Raw genomic sequence first — 13,837 nt, 5'->3', positions numbered from 1 at the left:
GGACACAGACAATGAGAAGCTTCCTGAGTCCCCTCCTACTCGGTATGACTTCTTTTTCCTTTTGGAGTAGAGTTCTTAGATGCTGCTGCACTTATTCTGAATGTTAAGTGTCTGCTACAGGTTGGATCTGAAATGTTCTCTCAAGGGCCCTGTGTTGAAGGCTTGTTTTCCAGAGAGATGTTAGAGTGAGGCTGTAGAAACTTTAAGAAGTGGGGTTACTGACCAGTAATGGGATTGCTGGAGATGTGACCCCCTAAGAGTACTCAGAGACCCAGTTCTCTCTCACTCTCTTTTGCACATTGACCAGAAGGTGAGCAGCCTTGCTCTAACACACAACGTGCTGTGCACCAACACAGCAAAGGCACCGGAGCCATCCAACCAGGGACGTAACCTCTGAAACTATATCCTGAAAACCCTTTGCTTTTCATAAGGTTGTAATGTCATATTATTCATTACAGTAACAGGAAGCTGACTAGACCACCGCCCTTTCTAAGTGAAGAAAAAGAAAGCAAATATTCAGAAAGGAAAATACGTGGAATGAGTAAGTCACCTGTAGCCCAGGAGAGCTGTTCTGCCTCCAGCTGGGGACCAGCATGCATATGTCCTGGTTACCACTTCTGAGCTGGTCGCTTCTCTGCTGACTCACTCTTTTTAAAGAACACTCACCCATAAACATACAAAGCTTCCCAAGGTGTGTTTCTAAACCTAACTCCTCAATCAAGTAAATGAAGAAGTCAGTGGTCATTCACTAGTCTGAAAATGCAGGTAACATCACACACTTGGTTCTATAGGACCAAGTCAGAACTACTCTAATACAATGCCCATAGACCCTGTGCCCAGTAACTTCCCCCAAAAAAGTCTTTATCGAACCCCTCATGCTTTAATATTTCCATTGCTGTTAGAAATGAAAAGTTTATGAATAATTTGTACTTGAAATTTTTCCTCAATGGAAGAGTACGATGCAAATGTTTGTTGATTGTTTGGTAAAGTTGCTACTTAAATGCTTCTGAAAGTGTGTCATTTTGATATACTGCAAAATAAGAATGGAATTAGGAGTGAAGATTTTAGTGTTGTGCACTGAATTAGTATTTACTGATCTCTTTAGGAGTATGGTTTTTTTTTATCCCCTCTTCAACCTTCTTAAAATTCTTCAATGCAAAAAGAAAAATAATAATTTTAGGTATCAATGGACAATTTGTTAAAATATTTCCTCTCCCAAACTCCATCTAAAGCTATATTGTAATAAAAATGAAAATAATCAGTTTGCATATTTTTATTGTTCATAAATCATGAATGTTATCTTCATTAACTATGAATGGCATTTGGTTCCAAATGCCAGTCCAGCTCTGCTTTGATTTGGTGCATTGGTATTATCAAGATGTAGATGGTTGAGTCATGGAACGCATATTTCTCTACAGGAGAACTTTGATTGCAGGAAATATCCTTTTAAGACTTTGGGATGGAGAAAAGCCACACTTCATGTGTTTCCTTCTGTACATGTTTGCCTGCTGGGTGCACTTCAAGGACCGCTCTAGTGTCGCCTGTTCCAGGGTTAAATCTCAGAACAGGTGGAAGCCAAATACTTTTGAATTTGTGCTAGGAAGATTAAATTTTCCCAACTCAGAAAAGTACTTGTGTGTTTTTCCATTGCTCGTTTCCTATTCCTGTTCTTACACAATGCACCATGCCTCTGTTCTTTATGCCATTCGTTTGCAGAATCAGTGTCTGCTGCGCTGTGCCGATCCACTTCAAAGGGCAACGTGGAGGATTTGGGTATTTCAGTATTCCCCTTGGAGGTAGAGATTAGTAGTCTAAAGAACACTGGATGTATCTTAGAGAAGACTGTGCTTGCCCAGAAACAAAAATATAGCAGATCAGCTGGAATCCACAGCAAGATTTCTTGTCAGACGGTCTTTGGATCACCAGCCCACAAACAATGACCTGGAGACTTATTATTAATTATGAAAGCTTGGCCTTGGCTTAGGCATTTTCCCAGCTAGCTCTTACAACTTAATTAACCCATTTTTTCTTAATCTACATTCTGCCACGTGCCTCGGTTACCTCTTCTTAGTAAGGCGCATCTGACTTGCTCCAAGTCTGCTGGCAAAACTTCACGCCTAGATTCCTTCTCCCAGTTTCTCTCTCTCTGCCCGGAAGTCCTGCCTGTTCTCTCCTGCCTAGCCATTGGCCATTTGGCTCTTTATTAAACCACTCAACGGGCACCTTAAGCAGCGACACATCTTTGCAGTGCAAACAATATTGTACAGCAGGGGTCCAAGTCCACCTGACAAAGACAGGCTTTCTTCATCTATGGTATAGTAGATGCTTGGTGAACCACGGTCAGATGAAACATCGTGTGAGAGTTATAGAGCAAACGCAGCAACTTCTAGAAATTACGTTAGAGAATATTAGAACTGAGAGCAATGCAAGTGGGCACAGGGGGAGCCTGACCCTTTCCTGGATGCCAAGCATGGGAGCTGTTTAAGAGGGATGCCAAGCATTATCAGATGTGAGTTGAAGTCTCCTTTCCATACAACTGCAGAATGCAGAGCTGAGCGGTGGCGGCGCACGCCTTTAATCCCAGCACTTGGGATGCAGAGCCAGGAGGATCTCTGTGAGTGCAAGGCCAGCCTGGTCTACAGAGTGAAATCCAGGACAGGAACCAAAACTACAGAGAGAAACCCTGTCTCAAAAAACACCAAAAGGGAAAAAAAAAAAAAACCTGCAGGATGTAATGAATGGCCATTTGGTTTGTGTTGTTTGAACGTTTTCTTCCCTGGTAGAAACAGAAAGCAGCATAGAAACCCTATCAATCCTCTGTGCTTCTGAGGATGTGAAGTCCCAGGAGTATGGCTGAGCAACTGTACTTACTCAAATTGGGAGGGAAAAAAAAAAAAAAGAAAAAAGCTCCATGGGAAAAATCTAACAATTTTAATGTCACTGCAAAACGTTTTGCTGATGTTTTAGCTAAGGATTAAAAAAAGAAAAAAAAAACCTAGAAGAGAAAAGCCGAGGTTAGGTCCAGGATAAAGTGAGTCATGTTTTAATGACTAAACAGAACCTCCAGATTATAGGCACACAAATGCACTCATGTCAAGATTTGTGGACTGAACCAATTGCACCAGACGATGGCTGCCTTGATAGGCTTTCTTTTTGCTAACAAACCAATTTTGGCTTTCCTTTTACTACAGCAATTGTTATTCTTGTAAAATGATCTTTGAAAAGTAGCATTTTCCTTGCCTCCGTAACCTCAGATCAGGAAAACACCCATATTTCTCCTTCAGTTATCACAGAGGAAGGCTGCCTCCCAACTTCAGAGAGAACAAAGTTATAGTCGTCTGAATACATGGGTGGTAATTTGAACTTGACCTAACAAAGTCAAGCTTACAAGTAGCCCAACTTCCAGAAAGAATGCACGGGCTAAAGATAGAAATGCCGTATAGTGCCGTAGCGTGGGGGCAGCACGCATTTTCCAAAACATCTGGGAGGTACGTGAGTCAGGGATGGTCACTAGGACCAGCCTCTGCTTCTGATTTCTTATTTTCAATACACTAACGAAAGAGTTAAACAACATGTTTGAATGGACCGTTTAATAACAGAAGACATTTATGATGTTTACTCAATGTTCTGGACCATTAAGCATCAACGACATGAGTTATTGTATGTAATATCTGGCCAAAAATCTTTTGACCAGGCTGCATTTTACAGCTCTCGGGGCTGCCAGCATCCCAATTTGAAAAGGCAATCTGTGGTCAGACCCTCATTTTCTCAGAGGACTTTGGATTTGAAAGTATCTCGTGTTGCCAGAAAGTACCTTTTGAAGTTTACATTTAGATGGATATTTATTTATTTTTTGCCTATAACAATGACAGTGGTTGAGATAAACTGTTTAATTCTAAATAGAAAACGCATCTGCTGTGTCTGCATTGTTTGTGGCTGCTGGAGGGGTGACAATTTAAACCAAGTAGCACACATGACATTTTAAGTGAGATGTTGTATGAGGCCTCACAGCTGTTGACATGGTTCTCTTTGGCTCTGCGGGGCCCAGTGGGGGTGGCAGAGTCGGAGCCCCCAGAAGTGAGCCTACTGTAGATGGACGTCCAGTGTCTTCTGAGGATTCAAACCCGGTACGTCCCCAAGTTATACTTGTGAATTAAAAGTAAATTCAACAGGTATTTTTTTTTCAGACTTGGTTCCACAGTTTGCTTGGACATATGGACTATACAGATTGATCTAGAAAGCGAATATCTTTGTACTCTTTACTGTTCTATGTATTTTTCTAGTGTTTCATAAAATTTTCAGAAAAAAAGTTCATATAGTATTACATAATTCTTGTTACATCTAATGTCTTTGTATTGAAAAAGTAGCTGTTTTGAATTAGATGTAGCCGATAATACAGACCTTCATTATGGCCTTTTGTTTGTATGAAGTGGACTTGGTGACTTGACTGTAAGTTTCTAACCAGTAGGCGGACTGGACTTCTTACTGTGTCTAATTGCTTATCAGTTCATGTGATAGAAGAACTCGTTATAAGTTATGACAATGTTGATTCCTGTACTATAACACTCCTTATTTAGTTCTCATTTTTCAGTCAATTATTTAACACTGTCAATGCATTTTAAAAAATGATGACAGTGGCAATACTGGGTGCTTTTGTCGGTTTTCTGATTTTCTTTAAAAGACCCCAGCTAGTCGACTTGGATTAGATAAGATGTATCGACTCAGAGTTCTGGGGTTTTCAGTCTGTTATTACCTGGCTCCATCACTCTGGGCCTGTGCTGATGTTGAATGTGATAGTGAGGCCATGCATCACGGTGGACCACAGGATGGCTCACATCATGGCAGCCCAGAAGTGAATGACAGAGAGAAGCAGGGGCTTGAGGATTCCAATGTCCCCTGTGATGCTATGTTCACAATGAGCTAATCCTTCCAACTAGACCCCCAACTCCTCAGGTTTCCACCACCTCCCAACAACAGCTCAGTTGTGAATCAGGATTTTAACACACAAACTAAAGCGTGTAATATTTCAATCACAATGAGAGATAGTTCCATTTTTTCCCTTCATTTCAAGGAATTTTCTATTCTTTACCATTATGTAACTTTGGTTTGATTTATTTATTCTTCAACCTAAATTTTTTAGCATGTATGTATAAATGATAAGGACATTTTAAAAGATCTATCCAATATAACAACAATTTTAATGCTTAATATTATCAGCTGTCCAGCCAATAATTGTATTTCTATTCTTTTGTGACTGTCACAAACATTTTAAATGTCACTATCTAAAAACAACCTACACATGATGATTAGTTAATCATTTTAAGAGTCCTTTAATATGCAGCTTCCCATACTAAATTTCTCTTTATTTTCCTCTTTTCCCAATTTCATGTTGAAGAAATCACATTATTTTTTCATAACTTCTCATGGTCCAATTTTTCCAATGTATCTCCTCAATATCATTTCTTTTTTTTTTAGTGGAATTGACATTTTTAGAGAACATCTTGCTATGTAGCCCAGCTTGACCTGAAACTTGCTGAGATCTCAAACTCTCAGTCCTCCAGGCTCAGCCTCTTGAGTGCTGGGGTTATAGGTGTACCACACTGCCTGGCTTCCAAGATTCTAACATGCTTCATGCTACCTATGGCCCCTGTATGTTGGTAGACTGATTTAGAAGCTTGTCAATTAAGATCAATCTATCTAATGCCCTACCTGTCTGTAACAAGACTGTGTACAGGTTAGGATACTTGCTCCCCTCAGAAGCTCCTGAGGTTGGATATTTGCTCCGCGACCATTCACTCAGTCTGTCAGGTTGTCACTCTATGATACCAATTTTTAAAATTGTAACATACATTCTCATTATAGACTGAATAGTGTGTGCCATGCCCCAGGCCCAGTTCAAGAGATGGAAGTCATAAAATGGTGAAAAAAAAAAATCTCCAATAAGATGGGTTTAGGAAGTAAGGTATTTTGAATCAAACAAGGTATTTCAAATCAAATAAGTCAGGAGGGTCTTGCCCTAGTAAAGGAGTTCACATCATTAGGATAGCCCTAAGAAAGTTGCCGTCATCATCATCATCATCATCATCATCATCGTCTCCTCCTCCTCCTCCTTCTCCTCCTCCTTCTACTTGCCATGTAAGAACACAGAAAGAAGGCATTATCCATGATGCAGACCCCAATCCCTTACCACACACTGAAGTGCCAGTCCCTCAGTCTTGGACCTTCTGACCCCTGTACTATGAGAAACACATTGTGGTGTCTGTGAGCTAAATAGTCCATGGTGTCCTATTACTATAGCCCGAACAGACTGGCTTGCTTTTAGGAAATTGAGCTTAAGATTTTAATGTAACAGTACATATTCTATAGCTATGCATTCACGTGTATGCACATCTGTGCATGGGTGTATGTTGTGATAGTGCTGGTGTCGGGGGAGGGGGTGAAGGGAAAGACAGAGAGAGATAAGAAAGGGGCAGAGGATAATTTTGGGTGTGGATCCTCAAGATCCATCTACCATTTTTGAGACCTCTTTCTGGTAGAGATGCTAGCCAGCAAGTCCCAGAAATCCACCTGGATCTGCTCCTCTAGTGAAGGAATTACAATTGTGTGCCAGCATGCTCAACTTTTAAAAAAGAATTACTGGTTGGTGTGTGTGTGTGTGTGTGTGTGTGTGTGTGTGTGTATGTGTGTGTATGGTGTGTGTGTGTGTGGTGTGTGTATGTGTGGTGTGTATGTGGTGTGTATGGTGTATGTGCATGTGTGTGGTGTGTGGTATGTTTATGTATGCTGTGGTGTAGTCCGTGTGTGTGTGTGTGTGTGTGTGTGTGTGTGTGTGTCTGTGTGTCTGTGAGTGTTCATATCTGTGTCTTTGTGTTGTGTGGTTATGTGCACATGAGTGCAGATACTCACAGAGGCCAGAGGCATTGGAGCTGGAGTTAAGAGCGGTTGTGAGTCACCTGACATGGATTCTGGGAATCAAACTTGGGCTGTCTGCAGGAGTGGTGCATGCTCTTAACCACTGAGCCATCTCTGAAGCCCCTTCTCCCCAGATTTATTAAATATGGAGTCTAGGGTTAAACTTGGGGCCTTGTAACTTAGCTATTTCCCCAGCCCAATCATTCACATGGTAAATTATAAGTTAGACCATAGACATTTTTCCTCAAGCCCATTCCAAGCCTGGTCTATGTGGCTGAGGTGCTTCCTGGACATTTCCCATTCCCTCATAAGGAAGGGAACAAGAATGGACTGCAGCAGTGAGGTCTAAGAAGAGTCACCCTATTCCAGTTTTATCAGTAAGATTACTAAGACTGAACTCTGTGTGCTCAACATTAGAAAAATACTGTGAGCAGTAACCCAACTTGATGCCACTGACTTCATTCCTTTAGGACAATGGAATTTTAACACACCTTGGCTTTTGCGACACTGGAGCCAATGTAACTCAATGAAAAAATTCAGCAGACTCTTCCTCTTTCGGATTATAGTTTTAATCATGTAGATCTCCAGGAATGTTTGGGAGTTCCCACACTGCACTTTGGAAAGCATTACACTAGACACAAAGTCCCTACTACCAGCAAGACCCTCTGCCACAGTCCCAGCCTTATCTACAGCTGAGCCGGAGCTCAGCAGAAATGTAGCTTCTCAAGTCACCATCCACAGCCACCCAGTGTCAAGCAGCTGGCCCAACAATGTCACATCATCACCCTTCAGTCTGCAGGGTGCTCATCACTATCCTGATTTCCTTGATTGTTTAGACTTTTGTCTTGTTTATTTTCCCCTCTTGTTGCTATAGAATAAACTATTTGAGATCATAGATTATTTTTCCTTGTGTGTTCACATTTATTTTGTGCCTAGAATAATTGCTGGCATATACTAAGCATTTACAAATATTTAGTGAGTGAATACATAAAACATTGATTGTATTTGCATAGAAACTGTAGATTATAGCAGAAGCAGGAATCACTTAGGGAGATCGGGAGGAGGTATATGAGGACCTGCTGTCAGGGTTAAGGTGGAGGCAGACTTATATTAGTTATAACTAGGTGTGATGGTTTGAAGGACAATTTTCCCATAAGTGCATATGTTTCCAGTTGGTGAAACTGTTTGGAAGAATTAGGTGATACAGCCTTGTTGGAGAGACTTGTCAATGGGCAGGTGGGCTTTGAGATTTCAAAAGACTTGTGCCCTCTCTGTCCCGTGCTTGCAGATGAAGATGTGAGCTCTTGATTATTCTTGTCACCATTCCTTTGCTCCACCATCATGGACTCAAACCCTCTGAAAACATAAGCCCAATCAAACGCAAATTTTATGAGTTGCCTTGCTCATGGTATGTGGTCACAGAAGATAGCAACTAAGATAGAAGTCAGTAACAGGGAGTGGGTTATAGCTGTGAAGAAGATGACTGTGTTGGCTTCTGGAGGAAGGTGGAAGGCTTTAGGACTCTGGACTAGAAAAGTGGTTGGATTGTAAACAGGGCTTAGTGGGCTATCCTAGTAGAAACTTGGAGGCCAGCAGTACCGAGAGCTATGAGAACTGTAGAGGCCAGCTCAAGTAGCTTTCCAGGGGAACACTGTTAGCAACTGGACTAGAGACAATTCTTGGGATATTTTGGCAAAGAATGTGGCTTCTTTCTGTCCTTGTCCTAATACTTTGTCTGAGGCTAACTTTAAAAGTAGTGGAATGATGTCTTTGGTGGAGGAGATTTCAAGGCTTTGCTGGGTGATTATTAGTAATCACTCTTACGCGGGTCTGCAACTGAAAGGGGCAAGGGGGACAAAAATAAATACAAAATGTACAGATTGAAGAGGAAAAGAGCACAGGGAAATTTAATGTTGGAGCCAAGGACTGTGCTGAAAGAGATAAGAAAAAAATCAAGGCAAAGCCAGGTCTGCATTGCGGATAAAGAGAGGAGTGTCTTCAGGACAAGCCCCAGCCCAGCTAACCTTCCAATGTGGAAAATAAAAAGGCCAGGGCCTTTTCTGCTCCTAAAAAGCAACAACAATGGAAAGCTGCTGCAAATGTGATTCAAGAGGGCCAGGCTCCACCCCAAATGCTCAGCCAAACTTGGGAGTGTCATCCACGGGGTTCTAGCTTTAGAGTTAAGATGCGCACGCACACTAGGAAAGGTGTTGTGGAATCTCCCTCCTTGGGTAAGGAGAGCTGCTAATGTTGGATATGTGGCAGGAGCGCCCCTGCATTGAGACTCTGAGAGGCCGTTCTGAGGATCTGTAAAAGTGAAGCCTGGATTGTGTGGGAGACCCCTCAAGAACCATAAGACCATCTTCCAATGAGAGGCTGTAGACAAGGAGTGGAGCCATCTCAAAAGAGAGAACTATTTGCAGACAACAAAGATGGAAGGGAAGAACCATCCAAACCTTCTGATGTCAGATATGGAGCTCGCTGTAGGGTCTGGCATTTTCTCTGCTAGGTTTCAGTCTTTCTCTGGTCCAGCATTTCTTCACCATGCCCCCATCCCTTCCTTTTGGAGTGGTAATAGATCGTCTGTTCCACTGTATCTTGGGAGCGTGTGCTTTGCTTTTTTTATTTTACAAGGGGTTTCAATAAAGAGATTGCCTTGAGTCTCAAAAGAGACTTGGATGACTTTTAAATGCTGTTGAGTCTGTGGGAAGGTTAAAAAACTTGTTATTCTCAGTTATTTGTTGCTCAATCAAAATGCTTGGAACTATAGATCAGCAAGGTACTACTGTACTAACTGTTAAGGTTTCAGTATAGTAACTAACTGATTATTCCTTTGATTTACAATGGTGTCCTGCCTGCAAGATACGCTAGGGCAATGGTGGCACAAAGTTTGTGGGAGTCACCAACCAATATCTGATTTGACTTACAGCTCATTCCACAAGATGGAGTCCACACCCAACACTGCTCAGTTGACCAAGAACCTTGAGACTAGCATGTGATGATAATTGTGTTCCCCAAAATATTGTGCACCCTAATAAACTTATCTGGGGTCAGAGAACAGAAGAGTCAGTAGATACAGAGGCCAGAAAATGGTGGCACACACACACCTTTAATCCTAGCATTCCGAAGGCAGAGATCCATCCTGATCTCTGTGAGTTCAAGGCCACATTAGAAACAGCCAGGCATAGTGACTCACACCTTTAATCCCGGGAAGTGATGGCAGAAAGCAGAAAGGTATATAAGGTGTGAAGACCAGAAACTAGAAGCTTTGGGCCTGGTTAAGATTTAAGCAGCAGTTCAGTTGAGATTCATTCTGGATGAGGACTCAGAGGCTTCCAGTCTGAGGAAATAGGATCAGCTGAGGAATTGGCAAGGTGAGGTAGCTGTGGCCTGTTCTGTCTCTCTGATCTTCCATCATTCACCCCAATACCCAGCTCCAGTTTGTTTTTATTAATAAGACCATTGAAGATTCATGCTGCACTAGCTAGCCCAGAGACCTAGGGTAAAACCAAATACTACTGTCCTAAAGAAGCAAACAAACATTGCAATAAAATGACTCCTAATGACACTCTTCTATACTCATAGATCTGAGCCTTGCTCAGCCATCAGCAGAGAAGCTTCCTTCTGCAACAGATGGGAACAAATATAAAGATCCAAAGACAGATACTATGCATCGAATAAGAGATCTTGGAACACTCAGCTCTGAATGATATGGCTCCTCCACTCAGGGTTCAGGAAACTCTAATGAAGAGGAGGTAGAAAGAGTGTAAGAGCCAGAAGGGATAGAGGACGCCAAGGGAATAAGGTCCTCTAAATCAACAGGCTCAAAGTACGTATGAAATCACAGAGACTGAGACAACATGCCCAGGGTCTACACAGGTCTGCACCCCTTGGGGTCCTTGAACTGAAAGAAGCGTCCCCCATCCCCCATCCCTAACATAGACGCTGTCTCCAATTGATAACCCCTTGAAAATGAAAATGTAGTTTTTCCAAGGGAGACTCACTGGGAAACAAACTCCTCTTAAGGGTAGGCCGTATTTCCAGCAGTAGACGGCAGGAAGAAAATGAACTCAACAGCGTCTTTGGAGGGTCCTTGTCTCATGATGCTGTGTCAGGACTATTCCTTTTTGAATTTGTTTGTTTATATTATTTTATTTTATTTATACATTTTCTCTTTTACTCTACAGGCCTTTGCATATATAATATGACTTCCAGTTTAGTACTTTTAGGGGGATTCCCGAGTACACAAACCAATGGGTCTGTCTCTGGGTCTCTATCTGTTTCTTGTGCCTTTCTTGAGCTCTTCTCCTTCTGTTGGTTTTGTCCTATTCGAATGTGTTAAGCTTTTGTTTTATCTTATGTCATATTTTATCATTATCCCTTAGAAGCCCAATTGCTTTCTAATGAGTGTTATGATCAGTCCATGTGTATCTATTTAATGGGTAATAGGGTTTTATTAGGATATAAATCGAGGAAATAGACTGACTAACACAGAACCGAGTAAACAGCTGAAGACCTCCTCTGTTCCGACCGGAGCGAATCCACCTGGCGGTTCAATCAGACTAGGAAGCAGGCAGCAGGAAGGAGAGGGACTTGTGACGCTTCTCCCTCTTCTTTTAAGATGCACGGCCTCCTTCAGGCCCTAGAGCCCAAGGTCATGGGTGAAGCAAATACCACTACAATTGGGAGACAGAAAGATGGTGGCTTGGGATGAAAGGGGGATGGGGAGGAACTTAGAGGAGTAAAGAGAGGGGAAACCATAATCAGGATATATAATATGAGGAAAAATATATGTTCAACAAAAGGAAAAGAACAAGAAAAAAACTTGTTATATATAGCTACAGTATTGGGGGAATCTCTGAGCCTCAGTTTACCTTTCTCCTTTTCTATATTATGTACCCAGTAGGGCCTGCTTTGTCTGCTCTACAAGGATAATATAGGTTCCATAAACAAAATATGGGACAATTCATAAAATGTTTTATTTTCTGCTGAATTATAAGTTCTTTGGGTACCGGGGTCTAATCTTGTTCATTTTTACTTTCCTTTAGGAATCAATGAAGTATCTAATCTCATTCTGGACTTATGAGCATAGACTAATAAGTTAATGAAACTTTGATCATGCCATCATTTTCTGTTTTATTTCCAAGGCAGTAGACCTTTCAGAGATCTTTTAAATCATTTCATCTCTACTTCATGGCTATTAATCCCTTTCATCTAAGCTTACCTACCATGATCTCTCTAATATTTTGAAGATGAAAACACACAATTTATCTAACACCCTGAACACTTAGAAAAAGTAGAAAGTATTTTGTATCTCAACATAGATAGTAGAAATATATTAAGACACTATAATAAAAGAGTTTTTAGAATACTACATAGATAAATAGGTAGGTGATATATATTTTGTATTACCGCAACATGGACAATCTCCTTTAAGATAGTGTCTGTTCTTCCATAAAAATCAAATCCCAGTAAGTTAACGGTGTGTATTCTGTCTTCTAGGGTCCTATTTCTCCATATGGAGATGAGTTCATTCCCAGTGTAAGCCTATCTGCAGTAGAATCTTCTCTACAATCTGTTCCACTCACTCTATTTCGCAGTTCCCAACACTAGAATGCTCTCAGTTCAGTTTCTCTTTGTCCAAAGACCTATGAGCTCCCAACATTCCACCACACCCACAGATTCAATTGTTGTCTCCAAAACATATATAGTACTAATGAAATTATGTAATATAAAATATGCCATTCATGTTTTGTGATATACAAATGAATATTTTCATATTTGAAGTTATTTACTCATTTAATGAGTATTCACGTAAGAGGTGCTGGGACAAGAGATATTAATGACACACAAATGCCCTGCCTTGAAATAATTCAAAGTCAAGAAATAAAAGTGATTATTGTTTTGCTCAACATCTTAAACTAAATATATGGAAATGTTGAAATTTCTGTCTAAAATATTCAAAATTTGAGAAGAGAATATGAAAAAATCATTTCTATATGTTATACACAAATATGCAAAGCATTTCCATGAAGCATCTCATTCCCTATTAACAATAATCTTTTGAGATAAGTACTATTTCCCTTGACTCACTCAGTACCAACGAATAAAAAACTGAGTCAGGCCGGGCGGTGGTGGCGCACACCTTTAATCCCAGCACTCGGGAGGCAGAGCCAGGCGGATCTCTGTGAGTTCGAGGCCAGCCTGGTCTCCAAAGCGAGTTCCAGGAAAGGCGCAAAGCTACACAGAGAAACCCTGTCTCGGAAAACCAAAAAAAAACAAAAACAAAAAAAAAAAAAAACAAAAAACTGAGTCAGCTTTTGACACTTACTAGCATAGAGCTGTTCCTCTTTCTTCTGCAACTATTTTCTGTGAATTAAAATAGTTCCTCAAGGAGGGATAAAAGAGGTTCATAAGACAGGGAGAGATTACGAAACTTGCAAGGCTCAGGAAGTTCATAAAGTTACCAGATTCACAAGGCCACTCCCCAGGTTATGTATGAAGTAACAATTTCTAGGTTAGGAAACATTTTAGTGTTGCTGATTGCAAATTGAGCAAGAAGCTCGAGAAATGAAGCCTTTATTCAGGCAGACTAGGGTGAACTTTTCAATAATGTAGTTGCATTTGAGTCACCCATGGTCCTGTAAATAACCCCTCACCCATGAGCCTGTAAGTAACCCCAATGAACGCTGTAGTTCTCTAAGCTGGCTTTGGGTGAAATAATTTCTTTTATCTGTCTTTGGTGCCCCATCTGGGGTTGATAGACATTTCCTATGTATCACCTAGGAAATAGTCACACAACACAATTTTGTGCCATTGCTAATAAAGAAGATAGATTTTTTTTAAAGTCCATTCATGATTAGTATTCAAATATTTACAAAAAAAGGGTCTTGACATCGGTATTTATTGAAGATCTGGGGTTATA

Source organism: Peromyscus californicus, unplaced genomic scaffold (genome assembly GCF_007827085.1).
Source record: "Peromyscus californicus insignis strain IS unplaced genomic scaffold, ASM782708v3 Scaffold_22__1_contigs__length_63687245, whole genome shotgun sequence".
NCBI lineage: Eukaryota > Metazoa > Chordata > Mammalia > Rodentia > Cricetidae > Peromyscus > Peromyscus californicus.
Note: the sequence above shows the minus strand (reverse complement) of the source record.